The 18778-nt window shown below is 29.9% G+C and overlaps 1 pseudogene across 1 annotated transcript; it reads right to left on the bottom strand.

The window, feature by feature from the left end:
- Window positions 1-13865: 13865 nt before the first annotated feature.
- Window positions 13866-17057, bottom strand: LOC149520546 (heavy metal-associated isoprenylated plant protein 24 pseudogene; annotated as a pseudogene). The gene is made up of 3 exons (XR_016329221.1): window positions 16995-17057; window positions 14908-15067; window positions 13866-14747 (listed from the first exon to the last, which is right to left on the bottom strand). The product of XR_016329221.1 is annotated as a heavy metal-associated isoprenylated plant protein 24 pseudogene (transcript).
- Window positions 17058-18778: the final 1721 nt, after the last annotated feature.

Below are 18778 nucleotides of genomic sequence, written 5' to 3'. Positions count from 1 at the left end.
AAAGAAATTATTGAAAATGCAATCAAAAGTAACAAGTTTAAGAAAGAATAGACCACTAGTATAAAAAAAAATGATGACTAAAAAAAATTGAACCTTAAGCTATAAATTTTAATAGGTAACAATTTATAAGCTATGCTATATATCCACCACCTATTCATCTTGTTTATCACTTCACAATTAATGGTATTGTGCAAGTCCCTTACCAATCTATTTCACAACTAGATTACCCATCAACCTATCAACCAATATTTCAAATACCTACATATGGGTCTAGTCATGTTACTACATTAGCTTCAAGGCCTAACAACCAAGCAAATGGTTTGAAAAGATCTTGAAATAACCAAGAAAAACCCACATTGATTCTATCTCTATGATTTACACTGAGATATTTTCAAAATTGATTAAGAATGACTTGATATCTCTAGTTATTCTAGAACCATTGAAACCTACCTATCCCAAATAGTATAATGCTAATGCCACATGCGATTACCATAATGGGAATGTTGGTCACTTTATAAAAACTTGCCTTGCTTTCAAACACAAATGCAAAGTTTAATCCAAAAAGGCTTGGTGAGCTTTAACGAATTAGGAGAGCTAGATGTCAATAAAAACCCTTTCCCTGATCACATAGAGGCATAATTTTGAGAAAAATTATTAATGTTAAGGCTAGTTGGATGTTGCTTATCATTTTAAGATTTCTTTCAAAGTAATGTTAGCATTTTTTTATATAATAAGATTTTATTTTTTTATCATTTTAATAAAAGGCAATTTGATGCATTTTATTACATTTTCTCTTTCATTCAAACCATTATTCTATGCTTTGTTTTTTTCATTCTCAAATCCAAATGATGAATGTTTAGACAATGATAAACAATAATTCTGAGATTTAATTTTGAGAACTCATTCAAATTGATCTGTAGAGACTATTTGAGCAAAAAAAAAATAAATTGCTAATAGATATGAAATAGATATATTTTAAAAATATGCAATCCTTTATAATGATCTATGAGTTTGTCTTTGTTCAATAAATGATCTTCAAAGAAACTATGCATGTTTGAGATGATGAATGGCTGTCTTTCTTTTACCATTTATAAAACCATCCATTACTACCCCTTTTGAGCTTATTATAATTTCTTTCTAAAGAGCCTCAACCAAGGATCACCCTACATACTAGGAGATAAATTTTGAAAAGAACCTATTTGAAAAAAAAATACAAAAGATCGCAAAAAGACTCAAAGATAGAGAGTTAAAAAAAAGATAGGAAAGAAAAACCCTTTACAAAAAAAAAATGAATATTACAAATGATTTAGGGCAAAGTAATAAGAATCTTTTGTGAGGAATAAAATGAATGCAAAAGAAAAAAGTAGTAAAATGATGTGGAATGGGGCAAAATGCCAAATTACATCAAATGATGAGTAATGATCTTTTGGTTTTATCCTTTTAAACATTTGTTTTAAGCTTATTTTATCCATTTCTTTCATGACCCTCACCATAGCCTATGTTACAACCCTTAAAAATTCATTTTGATTAAATGCAAATACTCGAATTGAATGATCATGTATTGGGCTAAGGCATGCTTGTGATAGAGCAATATAATTATGCTATGTTTTCATGTTTTAGAGATTGATGTGTGGGAGATATCAATAATAGATGAAGTAAAAAAATGAAAAATGAAAAAAATGAAAAAGTGAAAAAATGAAAAGTGAAAAAAATGAGAAATGTGAAAAAATGAAATAAAAAAAAAAGAAAAGGAATACTCAAATTGAAAACCTACTACAAAGGTAATTTAGGTAAAAAAAATCTGAGCTGAGAGTTAAAAGGACAGTTAAATATATGAAAGATCAATTTCATCCGAAAATCCTTTGAAGTTGGGGCAAAGTTAGATGAGCTTAAAATAATTTCAAAAGATAATGGAATGAGTTTTTGAAAAAGAATTCTAGATTAATATTAAAAATTATCTAAATATTCATTGTATGGATATTGTTATACTATTCATATACTTATCCTAATGACATAATTTGAATTTGTTCCTTTGCCTATTTATTTTTGTACTAGACTCGTTCTTGTATTGATTACTTTTCTCTCAATTCACCTTGTACCCTCTTATTTTTGCATCCCTAGAATAAATTAAGAAAATGTATGATTGCATTATATTTGTCAAGAATTGAAATGATAATGAATGAATGATAATGTTCATAAAAAGATTCATGCATTCCTTTGAAAAGAAATCCAGGTTAATAAGAATAAAAAAAATGGAAAAATCTTGAAAAGATGATTTGAAAGGACACATGGGGTGACCAAGTGATGAATATGGTGATGGATTGATTGACATAACTTCTGAGTTGTGATCAGATGATAGAAATAATGTGCATCAGTGGATGAGATTTATTCTGAAATTGTTAATGCTGATAAGCTAAAAAGGGAAAATGTGAGATAGTGGAATCTTAAGAACCATATTACCACAATTAATTAAAATTTCATGACAATAATTTTAGTGACATCTGCACTACAAATATTGCGTTTGCATTGTTGTTTGAATAATACATGTACATAATTTGGTGAATATTTAAAACTTTGGTTTGGCTATACATTTGCATAATGTAGTGAGCATTTAAATCATGGTTTAGAGTATGACATTTGAATTATTGTGAGAATCTAGACTGTTGCATTTGCATCATTAAGAAAACATTTGCATCATTAAGAAAACATTTGCATCATTATCATGACATTCTTTATATACAAAATTTTGACTTTGATGAAAGATTGAGAATTTTCATGACAAAAAATTTTAAACTTTTGATGAAAGCTTTTTAAGATAAAGTTGGGAATCTTAGAATGGAACAATGTTTTATGAGGAAAACATTTAGAATTTTAAAGTTGTGGAGCCTTTTAAAGGAGCATTTTTAATGTTAAAAGTGATGAGAATCTTTAAAAACTTTAAATAAGAATCTTTGAGTTTTAAATGAGAATATTTGAATTTTAAATGAAAATCTTTAAATTTTAAATAAGAATCTTTATTTTTGAGTTTTAAATGAGAATCTTTGAGTTTAAATGAAAGTCTTTGAATGAGAAACTTTAAAAAGTTTTAAATGAGAATATTTTTGAATCTCCAAAGTTTTTTTTTTTTTTTTAATTTGAATCTTTAAAGTATCGAATGTGAATCATCAAAAGTTTTTGAATTAGAAACTTTAAAATTTTGGATGTGAACCCATAAATTTTTCAAATATAAACCTTTGAATTTATATATGAAATTCTAAAATTTATTGAATGTAAATCTTATAACTCGAATGAAAAACATTAAAATTTTGAATGAAATCCTAAAGTATTTTAGACAGGAATATTGGATGTGAAACACTAAAGTTTTTGAATTAGAATTTTTAAAATTTTCAAAGTGTTAAAAAAAAAATCTTTAACTTGTGGATGTGAATCTCTAGAATTTTAGAATGTGACTTTTTAAATATTGGATGTTCACCTTGTAATTTTAATACAAATATGAATTCTTGATAATCTTTGTATTTTGCAAACCTGTAAGTTTTTACGAATATGAGTTCTTGTGAATCTGAAAATTTTTATGAATCTTAAAATCTTACAAATATGAATTCTTGCTAATCTTTATGTGTTGTGAATTTGAATTCTTATAAAATTTTGTGTTTTGCAAACTTGAAAATTTTTACGAATCTGAAAATCTTGTAAATTTAAGTTTTTGAGAATCAAATTCTTACAAACCTAAAAATTTTTATGAATTTAAAATCTTTCATAATGAAAAATTCTTGCAAATTTGAAAATTTTTACAAATCTAAAAATTTTTACAAAACTAAAAATTTTTGTGAATTTGAAATCTTACGAACTTTTAAACTTTACGAATATTTAAATTACAAACATTTGAATTTTAGAATAGTGATTATTTGAATTTAAATTATGAATATTTTAATTCCAACTTGCATTATTGATTGTTAGATTGTGAAGTTTTTAAATATTTTAAATTATAAATATTTAGAGTTTCAAGATTTTATAATTATTATTAAGCTACACACGAACGTAATAAATATCTATATTTTTACATAATTTCTGTTTTACAGTGCTAGGTTCCTCTTTCAAGAGAGGACTGTGATATATTTTTCGTTTATTTTTGTGGTTTTTTTTTTATTATTTTTCTATTGAGGGTTTTCGATTTTTTTTTTTTAGGTTGGAAATAAGGGTGGTTTCTGGTGGAGCATAGGGGTTCTGTGGTGGAGGCTGAGTTAGAGGTTGTTGATGGTGCCAGGGTCAATCAGAGTGTTTGGGGTGAGCATGGAACGGGCGAGGCTTGAGTTGAGGGTGGGTTCTGGGTTTGGTTTCTGTGAGGAGGCCAATTTTGCCCGTGAAGAGACTTGGGGCTTGGTTGGGTGGCGAAAGGGCTTAAGAAATTTGGTGCAGGGGCTGGTTTATGTTGGGACTGGGGTTGTGTGGGAGTGTTTTGGTTGGTGGCTGATAGGTTTCGAGGACTGTGAGGGAAGACGGTATGGATGTGCTTAAGTGTAGATGGCCTAGGTAAAGTCGGGGTAATGGTCGGGTTTGGTGTTGAGAGAAAAGTTAAGGTAGGTTGTGTGCAAGGGGGTTATTGCTGCTTGTGTGATGGATGTGGGGTGCTCGATGCTTGAAAGAAAGGCTGGGGTAGGTTACGTGCAGGGGGGTCATTGGTGCTTGTGTAATGGGTATGGTGTGCACGGGTTCTGGACGATTTAAGGCTGTGTCACAGGCAAGATTAGTGCGGTTAAAGGGAAAGGTTGTGGTTGTGCAGGTAAAGGTAGGGGTTCGTATGAGTGAAGTCTGGTGTTGGTGTAGACACCCAATTGGGTCCGGGCCCAGATCAATTGGGCCTAGCCCAAATGGGTAAGGCCCATTTCAATCCTGTATTTTTTTTCTTTTCTTTTTCTTCTTTTGTATTTTATGTATTTTATTATTATTATTATTATGTATATCTTTGTGTATTTATTTTTATTTAGATTAGATTTATATGTATTGTATGTATATAGTTATATATTTATTATTATTATTATCTTTTTTTTTTGTAATATATTTTTGGGTTTATCTTATGTTATTTTTTTTTATTATCTGTTAATTTTATCTGATTTTTTTTTTTGAATTATCTGATATTATTTTTTTATTTTTATACTATCATATCTTTTGATTATCTAGTATTTTTTTATTTATTTTGATTTTAATTCTGGATGGCTAAGATTCAAAGTTGAAGAATCCCACTCTGGAGGGGAATTCAATCAGAAGAGTCCAGTTGGATTCAAAGACTGAATTCTCGTCCAAGGAGGAATTGGGATTGATCAGGAACTCCTGATCAACCCCTATAAAAGGGACCCTCTGGAACAATACTGAAGACACAGAAAACAGTGAGCCTGAGCTACTGATTTGAGGGGAAAAGGCGAATAGAAGAGTGTAGAAGGCTAAGAAAAGGTTTAGGAGAGTTCTAGGAATCATCGGGAATTTTTTGGGAATTTTTTGAATTTTTTTTCTGGGAATTTCTGGAAATTCCAGATTCCGGTTAATTTTTCCGGCCAAGTTTGAATTTTCCGGCGATAATTCCGGCCAAATTTGAAGTTTCCGGCCACCTGCCCAGTTTCCGGCGAGGAATCCCAGAAACCGACGAATATTCCCAGAAACCGGCCGACTTCCGGCCAAATTCCGGAGAAATTTCCAGATTTCGACGACTTTCCCAGAATCCGGCACCGGTGTTCTTCATTTTCTAGAGAGAAGGGAGAGAAAAAAAAGAAGAAGAGAGAGAGAGGGAGAAGCGTTCTGCCAAAAAAACGAAGGGGATTGCCTTTTATACCCTCCCAAAACGACGTCGTTTTGGCTTTAAGTTAATCAGAGGATCCGCGCATTTTGTCGTAACCCGACCCGACCCGGGCGTCGACCCGCTTTCTGACCCGCGCGTGCCAGCCCACTCCGAGCCGAGCCGAGCCAAGCCGCCAAGCCGCTCCCCCGAGCCGTTTTCTCTTCCTTGAGCCGAGCCGAGCCAGCCGCTCCAGGTTTTTTTTTTTTTTTTGAATTTTTTTTGAATTTTTTTTTATTTCTTTGTTTATTTGTTTATTTTATTTTTTATTTTTTATTTTTTAGATTAGGTTTATGTAATATTCTTTTTATTTATTTTTTATTATTTTATTTTCTTTAAATAAAAATAAAAAAAATTCTAAAAAAATATATTTTTAGGGAAAAGTTGAAAGTATCAATTTTCCTTAAAAGAAAAATAAATTTCCAAAAAATATTTTTGAGGAAAAGTTGAAAGTATCAATTTTCCTCAGAAAAAAATTTCAAAAAAATTATTTTTAGAGGAAAGTTGAAAGTATCAATTTTCCTTAAGAATAAATTTCCAAAATATATTTTTAGGGAAAAATTGAAAGTATCAATTTTCCTTAGAAATAAATTTCCAAAAAAAAATATTTTTAGGGAAAAGTTGAAAGTATCAATTTTCCTTAAGAATAAATTTCCAAAAAATATTTTTAGGGAAAAGTTGAAAGTATCAATTTTCCTTAAAAGAAAAATAAATTTCCAAAAAAAAAGTATTTTTGGGGAAAAGTTGAAAGTATCAATTTTCCTTGAAAATCAAAATTTCAAAAAAAAAATATTTTTGGGGAAAAGTTGAAAGTATCAATTTTTCTTAGAAATAAATTTTCAAAAAAGGGGTTTTTGAAGAAAAGTTGAAAGTATCAATTTTTCTTGAAAATCGAAATTTCCAAAAAATATTTTTGGGGAAAAGTTGAAAGTATCAATTTTCCCTAAAAAAAAATCATTCTTTCCTTCCTTTCTATCTTAATTTTGATTTTGTTTTTTTCTTTAAATAATCCGACGACGGAGCCTCTGTAAGTGAAACAGTAGTTTTTCTTGCATACTCTTGAGGTGAGGGAATTTTCTCAATTTTCTGCTAAAAGTATTAGAGTCAATTGAGAAAAGTTTCCAATAATTAATTACTTGGTAAAATTTTAAGGCTTTTGGATGACACAAATTCAAGCTGGTACCATCTTTTGATGGGCGTTGTGAGGGTGCTATAACCTTCCTCACACGTAATCGAACTCCCGAACCCTGTTCTGGTTAGTAGACCTGAACCTATTCTTTTAGGGACCCTTAAACTTAGGTGTTCCCTTGAAGGACAGATTCCATAGGTGGCCAATCGCACCTAGATAAAAAAGATTGGTGGCGACTCCCTTAAGTCAATGTCTAGCGATAGATCCCCAGATCTAGACGTTACGACAGTTGGTATAGGTACTTTGGACGGGTAGGGAGGAAAGGTGTTGGGGCTCCAGAGTTGCTGGGTTAATGGAATGAAGGGCTGATGCTAGGGATGGTGCTTGCTGGGTTGGTGGAATGGGTGCTCTGTTGTGGAGGTGTTGAAGCTCTGGGAATGGAGGGATTATGCTGGGGTGGAGGGAAGGGCCAGTGCTCAGAGGGCTATTGTGGAGGGTGTCGAGGGACTGTGTTGGGGCTCTAATGATAGTCACAAGGGGTCTACAAATTTGGTCCAGGGAAGGGTGTAGGAGCCTCTCCCTAAATTGTTGCCCCCCTTCAGTTTTTTTTATCTGTGTATTTCCTCATAATGGACAAAATTTGCAAAGTGATGCAGGTTGGTGGCTAAGCAGTACATGGTGTGGAGTAGGGTGTTGGCGTTGATGGAGTGCTGGCCCTGTCTTCTGGTGCATTTTTGTTGTTTTGTTTTTTTTCATTTTCATTTTTTTGTAGCTTAATAACTAATTAATTTTTTTAAAATTTCCATTAATTTGATTAATAATAATATTAATAAAATTAAAAATGACTAATTTGAAATAAATTCGAATAATTCAATTTAAATTTAATATTTTAAAAAATTGAACAAATTACAAATTGATCTAAATAAAATTAGATGTATATATATATATATATAGAGAGAGAGAGAGAGAGAGAGAGAGAGAGAGAGAGAGAGAGAGAGAGAAGTTTTAAGCAATTTTTTTTTTTTTTTTCTGGCTATAAGCAATCTGAAATGAAGATTCTGACAAAATCTAATATAATCTAAGCAGATTTAAGAGAATGCCTTTTAGGTTTGGTTTCACCCAATCAAGTCAACAGTTGATAACACACGTTGTTAGATTGCAATGTCTCTTTCTATATTTATGTGTCTATTTATTTTTACCCAATATTAATTGAATAAAGCAGCACTTTATACAAAATAAATAAATAACCTTTAAATCATTTCTTTTCCTTCCATTTTGATGTTTGAAAATTTTAACTTGAAAGTTGAAATGTTTAGCCTTAAACCAGAATTTTGTTGGAAAAAAAAAAATTGCTCAAGCCCACTTATGGGGAACAGAATGTTCGAAATTAAAAATATATAGTATTAAAAATTCTCAAAACTAATTTCTAATTAAACTTAAATATATTATTTTGTTTGTCTAAAAAATATAAATTATAATGTATATAATAAAATAATATTTTTAATAATGCTTTCTCTTAAAAATATTGTGAACTGGATTGAGCTGATTGATGTTGGACAAAAATCACTACTCAGGCCTGGCCCAAACAAACATGGGTGGCTATCGTAACCCAACTCTCGGGTCAAAGGAGCCGAGCTTCCATAGGACACCAATAAATGCTCTGGTAAAAACAGACCAAAAAAAACTTTATAGTAATGTAAAATTAAAAAATTTTATTTTTTCTAATCATAAATTTTAATAGATCTCTGAGATTAAATTATTTTTACTTCTTTTGACTTGTTTTTTTTATTTTTTAAATCTATTAAAATTAATAATTAAAAAAATTAATTTTATAATTGTGAAAGTTGATCATTTTTCCAAAAAAAAAAAAAAACCGATGTTATCAAAATTAGATCTTCAAGGTTTCAGGTCTAAGATCAATTGCTTCAATCGTTGAATCATTCAAATTAATATTGAATTAATAAAAATATTTAAATATTATAAAAACTATAGATTATAAAAAAATTTTACGAGATTGTATAATTTAACAATTATGATATAAAGGTTAGAAATATTATTATCATTTAAAAAATAGAAAAAAGTTAAGTTTATAAAGATTTTTTTTATTTTTTTAAATGTACATTTATTTTTTACTCTTAACTTCTTTTAAGAAAAATAGTTTTTTAGTGAAAATAATGAATGAATTTTTTTAGTATGAAAAAAAAAATAGTTATGATTTCAAAATCATTTTAAAAAGTTGTTTTTAATTGAATTAGATCAATAATAAACTCTACCATTGATCTATTTGTAAATTTGACATGTTATTGTGAGTTTTCTTGAGTTAATTACAGAAATTGTTTGATTAAATAACTGATCCAAGTCAAGGGTCAAATGGAATCATTTGATTTTTAGGCTGGTCCAACTTTAATAAATAAAATTAAACAAACCCTTTTGGATATTATAATTTTTTTTCTTCAATTAGTGGTTCTATAGACCATTAAATTATCTTAATGAATGAAACATTTTCAATTATATATATAGAAAATGTAAAATGCAAAATAGATTTTTAAAAAATTGTGTGGAATGGTACATTTACATAGGATGCTACTATGTCAAGGAAGATTGGCCTAGGTTTTGAATATTACAGTTACAACAGGGACTGAGGAAGGGTGAAGTTATTTTAGCACATCAAGGGCGTGGAGCCAGGGCTTTGCGTCAGTTGCCCATTGAGCCCAGCAACTCTGTTCTAATAATTTGAACCTTCATTGTCTGCTATCTCACCATGTGAACTACTGTTTCCTGGGATTTCCATCTGCTCATTTGGCATCATTTCTGGCAATTTCGGATCCACCTTTCCATACCGCAATTTGTCAAGAGATTAATCCCTTGTTAAATTGGCAAGAAATTAATGAAAATTTGGCAATCAGAAGGAAACCTGAACATGGGAATACAAGGTTGGTGGAAGGGGGCTGGACTGGAACCCTGTAGAAGCAAAAGGCTGATGCCAAGGGGAAATATTTTCGCCACTTGGATTTGAAATATGGCACTGATCTCCCAGGAACGATGGATCGTAGACAGTGGATGAAAGATCCCCAAAATTTATTAGAAATATATACTTATTATATTATTAAATAAATATCAATGTTGTTAATTTCGTTTTAATAGAAGTCATATTAATCAATATGTTTTAATTATATCAAAATATAATACATTTAAAAGTGATTTTTCGTATCAAATTTAACATTGAATAATATCGATATTTTACACTAACTTCAATCAGTTTCGATGAATTTAAGTAAATTAACTTGTTTTATTTGGTATGTGAATGTAAGATATATTTTATTATTTTTAATTTATTTTTTGTTGTTTAATTATTTTTTAATAAGAATAAAACTAATTTGTGAAAATAACCCTTGAAAATTGGGTTTTTTATTTTATTTTTTACTATAATTTTTTTATACTTAATATTTTTCAAATTAAAGTTTATAAGTATTTTAATTTATTTTAAAAAATAATCATACTCCCTCTCTAAAGTTTAATAATCATAAAATCAAAATTATTTTTTCATCTCTTTGTTTTTATTTTAATATTTATATAAAAATATTCATTTAAATAATATATGATCAAATTAAGTATTTAAAAATATCATGATAAATTTTTTATGTAGTATAAGTTTTCAATTTGCAAATATTCAAAAGTTTATTCTTCAGCCACAAATGTACGTTTCTGATTAATTTGGATTAAGTTATACTAATTAATTAATAAAAAATTATTTGTTTAGAGTTTTTATATATTTGCTATTGTAGTTTTTATATACTCTGTTTCAAATTGTTTGATATTATTAATTTTACAAAATTTAAGAAAAAAATTGATTTTAATGCATTTAATATTAAATTTTAAAATTTTTATAAAATTAAAATTTCATGATTTTTAATATCAAAAAGAAAAAATTTTAAAATATAAAAATAAGAGTTTTAGATATTCAAAATATATATAATTTTGAAATATTTTTAAAAAATAAATAAAAAATTAAGATAAAAGATGTATTCATTATAACGTGTTAAAAATAAAACGATGAACATACAAAAATACTATTTTGTGGTGACTAAAATTATAATCTAATGGTAATTATTTATATCCTCCTTTTTGTTGAAAGATGATCTGTCAGTCAGGAGATTATTTTTTATTTTGTAATTGGGGAACATGATCCCTTTTAACAGAGGGAAAAAATAAGAACGAACGAGAGAGAGAGAGAGAGAGATTTGAGTTCAAAGCTAAAATTATGGTTTTTATTTCAAAGAACTAGTGAAAGAATGAAGTGGCCTGCCTTGCCTTCCTAAAACCAGTAATAAGTAATTTGGGCTTAGGCCCGACCGCAGAAAAATGGGCATCCCAACTAAAATCAGAGTCTAATTCAACGCTAACAATTAATGGCGGACATTAACAATCACATGTATAATTATTAATTATCTACAATTTCAAAAAAAAAAAAATTTATATATATATATATATCTGAACATTTTCTTTAAAAAATTATAAATTTTTAACTCAAATTTAATTTTGTTGATTCATGCAGTCATATAACATCTAATAAATTTGGAATTTAAATATTAACATTTATAATTATTTTTTCTATCCTCATATTTTAAATTTCTTTATATAAAACAAGTATATAAATGTTTGGGACAATTCTTACTTTAATTCCCTTAATATATAAGGCAAAAACCAAAGAAAGAGATCCCAAAGAACTTATTCCTTCAATTGACTTAGTTTTTTCCTTTAGGTTACTTCTCTTATTTCACATTCCCCCTTACTTGTCACCATGTCACTCTCAGAAGATAGGCCTTTTCCCTACGACTGTTACCACTTGCCATGGTATAGTAATAGATCATCCAATCCTTTATTAAAAAGAGAATTGTAAAATGCATTATTCTACATGCTAATTATAGTAAAATTATAAATCCAGAATTTAATAAATTATTCATATAATTACACTTAAAAATTGACATTTACTAAATTTTAAATTCAAATCTTAATACTTATAATTCATTTTTATATTCTCTAATTATGATATCTTATATATTAAAAAAATAATAAAACTAAATCTTATTTTTGCAAATATATGTTCTACTTATTATAACAGTCCTAATGCTACAAATTCAAGCAACTCCACCATGCAGCATATGTGTGTGAAATTTAATACTATCTATAGTTAAAGATATAAATCCTTCCTTAGTATCACCGACCATGAATATAAGAGTAGTAAAATTATATTTTGGACATGGAGTAGATTTGTGAATCCCAAATTTGTCAACCTGGTCGGTCCTAAAATTCATTAATTTCTTGTAGTTGAATTCCGGTGTTCTAGGAGGAAATTGGGCTAAGGTTACAAAATCTTATAGTAATATCCTCGGAGGAAACTCTTGCCTTTTGCATATAAAATTGTGAATGACCACTTTCCAATTACCACAACCCTACGTGCTCTTCAAGTTATCCAACGTATAATTCCACTACAAATTACTATTAAATGACAGAAGTAACTAATCCGTTCTAGTTAAATTCCAACTATGGGCAATTTTCATCAATTTGGGCAACATAATTTGTGGAGTATGATCTTCACGTAGGACTAGTGGAAACTTAATTGGTTTGGTTCTTAAAACTTAAAAAGTGTCAAAAGGGAAAACTTTTAGCAAAAACTAAAAGCAATAAACAATAGGGCGGTAGGATTTCTACGTTAATTGAAAGAAATCAAGCTATATGATCAGGAGACCAGCTGCGTGCTGATGGCATGACATTCTCTTAAATTACTGATATGATTTGAAAATATAGAAGTATATCAACTACAAAACACCAACATAGTTATAAAATTCATTCGTGATTTATCATGTCTCAAAATTAATAAATCTCATCTTGATTAGAAATGTGGGATAAAAATTTTTAAAGAGATTTGTGGAGGTCTGCGAGGTATTATTCAATTTAATCAAAATATTTTATGCATCTCATAAATTTAGATTTAAATTTTTACATATAAATATATTATAGCAGAATTTCATATTATCTCAATATAGATTTGGAGCGTCACAAACTCTCTCATTAAAACTTAACTTCCTCATCAAACTTAACATAAAATACACAGATCCATTAATTCACACCAAATATTGAGCAAACTCAATATAAAGCACATACAAATCACAAGATCACACAAAATGTTGAGATTTTAGAGGTGACTCTCATAGTGCGGCACTTAACTCCTGTTCGACTAGTAAATGCTTTAATATCATTTATAGAGATTCACACTCAATTTACTAAATATTATTTACTTTGACTCAAATGTCTTATAGTTTTGTACCACAAAAGATATCTCACAAATTTGAGTTTAAATTTTTAATATATATATCATAGGATCGAACAATTTCACTCATACATATTGAGATTGGGCAATCTTGATTAGAAGTGGTATCAAAGGAAACATGTACATTAAATATCTTATTCTAACTCTTTTTTTGTAGGAATCTAAGAATTGGGGACAGCCACTGAGTGAAAAAAAATTGATGATAAAAAAATTTATGTAAAAAAATTATGTAAGAGAGTAAATTTATAAAAAGAAAGTGAAAAGTTTTTTTTTAATTAGTACTTATTTGTTGCATTTTTTAATTGTAGTGATAGGAAATGACTTATTTATTTTTTATTATTTAAAGAATATTTATCTTTTTTTTTTTTTTTTTTTATCAATTCACCTACTAAGTTAGTGTTCAGTTAACTCATGACACAGGCCAACTCAATGGAAAACTTTAAAATTAATATAGATAATAATAATAACTCATATAAGTAACAAAGAATCTTTGCATGTTGATAATAATAATAACTCATATAAGTAACAAAGAATCTTTGCATGTTGCTACTTTTGTGTTTTATAAACTTATCAATAAAAAATTGTGATAATCAGTTACAATGGCCAACCTTTTAAGTTATTTAGAACGATAATGGTCCTCTCTTTATCAATATGCTATATATTTGTACAAAGCGAAAATGTTGGATTTTTAATTTTAATAATTAAGAATTAATCCTTTATTACCTCAAGTACCAAAAATACATTTTCCTAAATTTCCAATTAATACTGGTTGCCACAGTCAAATGTTGCTAGTTTTATCATTAAACCAACAAGTACGCCTAAATTGCAGCCAGTCAAATTTAGCCAAACATTTCTAGCTTCAATTATTTTGTCAATTTTTCCTTATTGGTAAATCATAAGTGTCATGAACAGAAAAAAAAAAGACTAGAGAAGAAAAAAAAAAAAAACCATTACACTCATGCAAAAGGACAGCTACAGATAAAATGCTATAGACATAGAAATAAATAGTTGTCGCACAACAACACACACAATTCCCCATTGGCTACCATCTTACCGCAAACTCTCCAAGAAAAAAATTAATGCAAAGATTTTTCAAGATTATAATTATATTGCATGAATTGAACTAGTAAAACTTTACAATCCTCTTATTATCATTATTATTATTTACATGATGGAGCAAGCATTAGGGTTTTCATCACTGAACATGTTGGTGTAGTGGTCGTCCACGGTGGTCTCAGTGATGGTGGCGGTGATAGGAACGGCCCTGACATGATTGGGAGGTGCCTTCTTGTCATAAGCTTGAGCCACGTAAGGATTCGCCACCAGAGTGTACGGCACATAAGGCCACAACTCCACCTTCTTCTTCGTCGACTGCGCTGCCGCAAGGACTTTCTTTGCCTCTACGTAACCCGTCACGGTCGCCTTTTGTTGCTTCAAGTCCACGTTCACAGACTTCGCCCCTACAAAAGAAAATATATTGAAGAATTAATCCAAGAAAAACAGAAAAGAAAATGTTACTATTTTAAGTTCAGAAAATTCGAATCCAACTCTTTCAGACTAAGATATATAAACATTAATGATCGTCAATTATGATAATATAGTGAGAATTTGGTATATTACCCTTTACTCCGGAGAGCACTTTCTTGACCTTACGGGCACATCCTTCACAATCCATCCTGATTTTGAGAGCTACAGTTTGAGTTTGCTTCTTCTTCTTTTTCTTCTTCAAGCTGCTAAGCAAATCAGAGATGTATTCCAAGGTGCCCTGGACTCCCAATTTCTGCTAACTTTGATGCTTTGAGCAGGAAGAGTGTATATGCCAGTATGAAGAAATTGTTAGGTAATTAAATGAAAAGAGTTGAAGAGGAGGAAGGCAAAGCTTGGAAGAGTTTGAATTGGATTTTGATCGAAAGAAGTAAAGAAATTTATTTAATGTAAGACAACTCTGTCTTAGGTTGAAGAAAATGACTACTCCACACTTTTCGTCTCAAATGGACATAAAATAAATGCAAAGAGAGAAGCGTAAAGACTAGGAGGGAAGAGGATAGTGATCTTGGTCGTCATGGTCATGGATAGCTCGTATGGATTTATAGGTACAATGTAAAATTTAACTGAACAAATAAAATATCTGAATTAAGGTGACTTTAATTTAATTTTACTACTAAGATATTAGAAAGTGGATTCTCCTAGAAACTCCAGGAAATTTCCTTGGGACATTGCAGATTCTTTCCTCCACTCTTGTTCTTATAGAGGAACAAACACAAAAGTTCAATGCTTTGAAAGTCTTCTCTTTAACCTTCACTCGTAGTTGATTTTTATATATACTATCATATCCTGAATACAAAACCTCTTCTTTTATAGGCCATATCTCGTTATGTTCTTGGAGAAAATTAAAGGTGGTGATCAAAGCTTAAAAATGGATTAAACGAGTTTAAGTAAATATTTGATTAATAATTGTATGATCTGTTATGTTGATTTGTCTCTAAAATATGCGATTTTTTTCAGCGATTAATTCAAGAAGAGAGTTCAATGCTTTAGGAACACGAAATGAGAAAGTAAAGCAGTGAAGTGTGCCCCAAGGAAAGAGACATATATATCAGAAGTTGAAAAAAATTCCTACAATGAAAAATTGTTTTCAACAAAATTTTTTTAAGTGTTCAATAATGGAATATTCAGATTTCACCTGGTTTATGATGACATCAGCAGCTGCCACGTAATAGAAGATCTAGAGTGACACGTGGATTTGGAAGATTCTAAGTGGGTGATCATTGCCACGTGGAAGAGAAATTTCTTAATGGATGGGGTTAGCTTTGGACCTGTTGAAAGTAGTGTTGGTCACTAGCGATTGTCCACTTATGAAATTGCATGGTTGAGTGTACTGGGGGGTTTGATTGGGCTGTGGACTGTAGAAAAAAAATGTACATAAAAGGAGAAAACATATAAAGAAAGAATAAAGAAAGCTGAAAATGGATTTGGCCGCCGTGACAGATGGCAGCAAACTTTGAAGGCTGAGTATTTTAAATTACCACTTCTTCTGATTCCAGATCTATAGCTAAAAGGGCTCTCTTCCTCCACATGAAAATGATTGGGATAAGGTCCAGTTTGTCATGCAATGTTCTATGTGCCCTTTAAATTTATTCAATTCATCTTATGAAAAGAGCTATACCAATTATAATTGGTTAGTTTGCTTGATTCGTTAAGCAGAACTTCAACTAACTTCATGACTTATTGTAAGGGAAAGAATTTGGTTTCATAAATTTTAGCAAAAAAGAACTTACAAAAATAACTATTAATTTGTTCTGAAATATAGAGATGGCATCTTCAAGTTTTTAATTCTTGAACGGAAGGAATTATTGCAATTCTTTTATGGATATAACCATGACTCACGAGGGAAACAGTGACTTCTATGACTGTATCAGCAGACTATAACATAATCAATTATGGGATTGTATCAGCCAATTCCCTCTATTTGAGTCTGTCAACCATAGCCATACAACAATCAAGTTCTTATAAGTGAAGCACCGCCAAGGTCACTAAATTATAGCCAACCCTTTGGCCCGTTAACCAGTAGCATATTGCAGCTGAATGCTTTCCTGGTGCTAAGAAGATCAGACAGGGTATGTCCCCCATTACACATGCCACCACTACAGACTCTAGAGACCCAGGAAAACAGTATTTTTGTTCGCAGCTTCATCAGTTGTATATACCTGGCAATCCCGATGCCATACCAGAGTTATCAACAGAGTTGCCTTCGCCATCGCCATCGCCATCGCCATCAATGTTAACATCATGGTATAACGGGAATATCAAGAATTTTCCAGGCTCTCCCCACCAAACAAATTTAGGTGAACTGCCAAATACTAAAAAAATCTTTCATTAATATGCCAAACACTTTAACGCGTCTTAATTGATCCCTGGCTGAGTATTTATACGTAAATCATATTATATTAATATGTTTGTGGCGAGCTCCGACTTGAAGATATTTTTGAAAGGACAAGAAGGAAGAGAGTGGTTAGATGCAAAGATAGAAAGTGTTTTTTATGTTTACATTTTGACGCTCTAAGTCAAAGATCAGAATAAAGGAGTTTAGAAGGAGAGAAATATTAGAGGCTATTGGATAAGATGGAACTTGCCATAATAATACTTTGATGTCCATACTTATAGGTGAGAGCTAGGGGACCAATGGAGAATAATAATAACAAGGCCAAGTTGACGTGACACTGAACATTGTAAATATCATTTTTTTTAATTATTATTATTATTTATTTATTTTTCATTCTTTTTTACCAAAGTTTTTGGGTGCATTAAATGCACCAAAAGCACCCATGGACCAGACCACTCGTTGCTTGACACCCTTGTCTAACTTGACAACATGGATTCCGATTACCTAAAAGTTCACTGGTGGTTTTGAAAATATCAACAAAACTTTTGAAAATCTAAGATTTGAATCCTATAAAAACTCTATAAATAAAGCTTTCTGCAATAAAAAAAAAAAAGAGGAAACCCATAAAAAAGGATGGATCCAGAAAAGAAAAACCTTGCAAAAAAAAGAAAAAAAACTCAGAAAAAAAAAGCTCTGTTAGATTGAAAAAGGAGTCTTTCTGTCAAAAAACCAAAAACACAAATAAAAAAAAAATCACAATCCCTGAAAAGAGAACCAACATCGCAAAAAAAAAAAAAGCAAAAAAAAAAAAATCCTTTTGGCTGAATCTTTCAGGCTTGATTTGCACCGTTTGCAATCTTATTTTACAAAACCAGTCCCAAATTTGTGTTTAAGGGGTGTTCAAGGAAAGTTTTTTGGAGTTTTTGGGTTTTCTAGCAATCTATGATCGACAGACGGCAACGACAATTAGAGGATAGCATGGTGCATCGATGTTTGCTTCTCAAAACAGTGGCGACTGGCTAGGGATCTAGAAAAAAGGAGTGTGGGAGAGAGAGAAAGAAGAAAGAAAAAGAAGTAAAAAATTTTTTTTGGCTTATATATTTGAAAAAAAAAGGAAAACGATGTCGTTTCACAGACTTAGGATTCACATGTTGACTAAATGACCTGACCCGAGGTTCACGCAACTAACTTACGACTCATTCCCTTTGATCGTTAACTGGTCCAGTTAAATTGCTGACTGGTCCAAACTCGCTCAAATGGTTCAATTCAGGTAAATTTTTTTTAAAATTTTTTGAATTGTTTTTTAAGTATTATTTTTGTTATTTTAAATTTTATTACTAGTATTTATGTATGTTAAAGTATTTAAATTTGCTACAATAAATGTTATTGTGTTTATGATGATAATTAGTAAAAAATAAAAACAAAAAAACAAAATAATGAAATATATAGTTCAAATTTTGATAATTTTGTTAAAATTTGGAATAAATCTTATAAAATAATGATTAATAATTAATGACTAAGATACCAATAATAAAAAATAGTTTCTAACATTTGATAAATTTTTAAAATTAAAAATAAAAAATAGTAAAAATAACCAAAAAATAATTA

The sequence above is a fragment of the Durio zibethinus genome, chromosome 1, assembly GCF_047325235.1.
Source record: "Durio zibethinus cultivar Kanyao isolate XHJ-2024 chromosome 1, ASM4732523v1, whole genome shotgun sequence".
NCBI lineage: Eukaryota > Viridiplantae > Streptophyta > Magnoliopsida > Malvales > Malvaceae > Durio > Durio zibethinus.
Note: the sequence above shows the minus strand (reverse complement) of the source record. Positions and strands in the feature narration are given on the sequence as shown.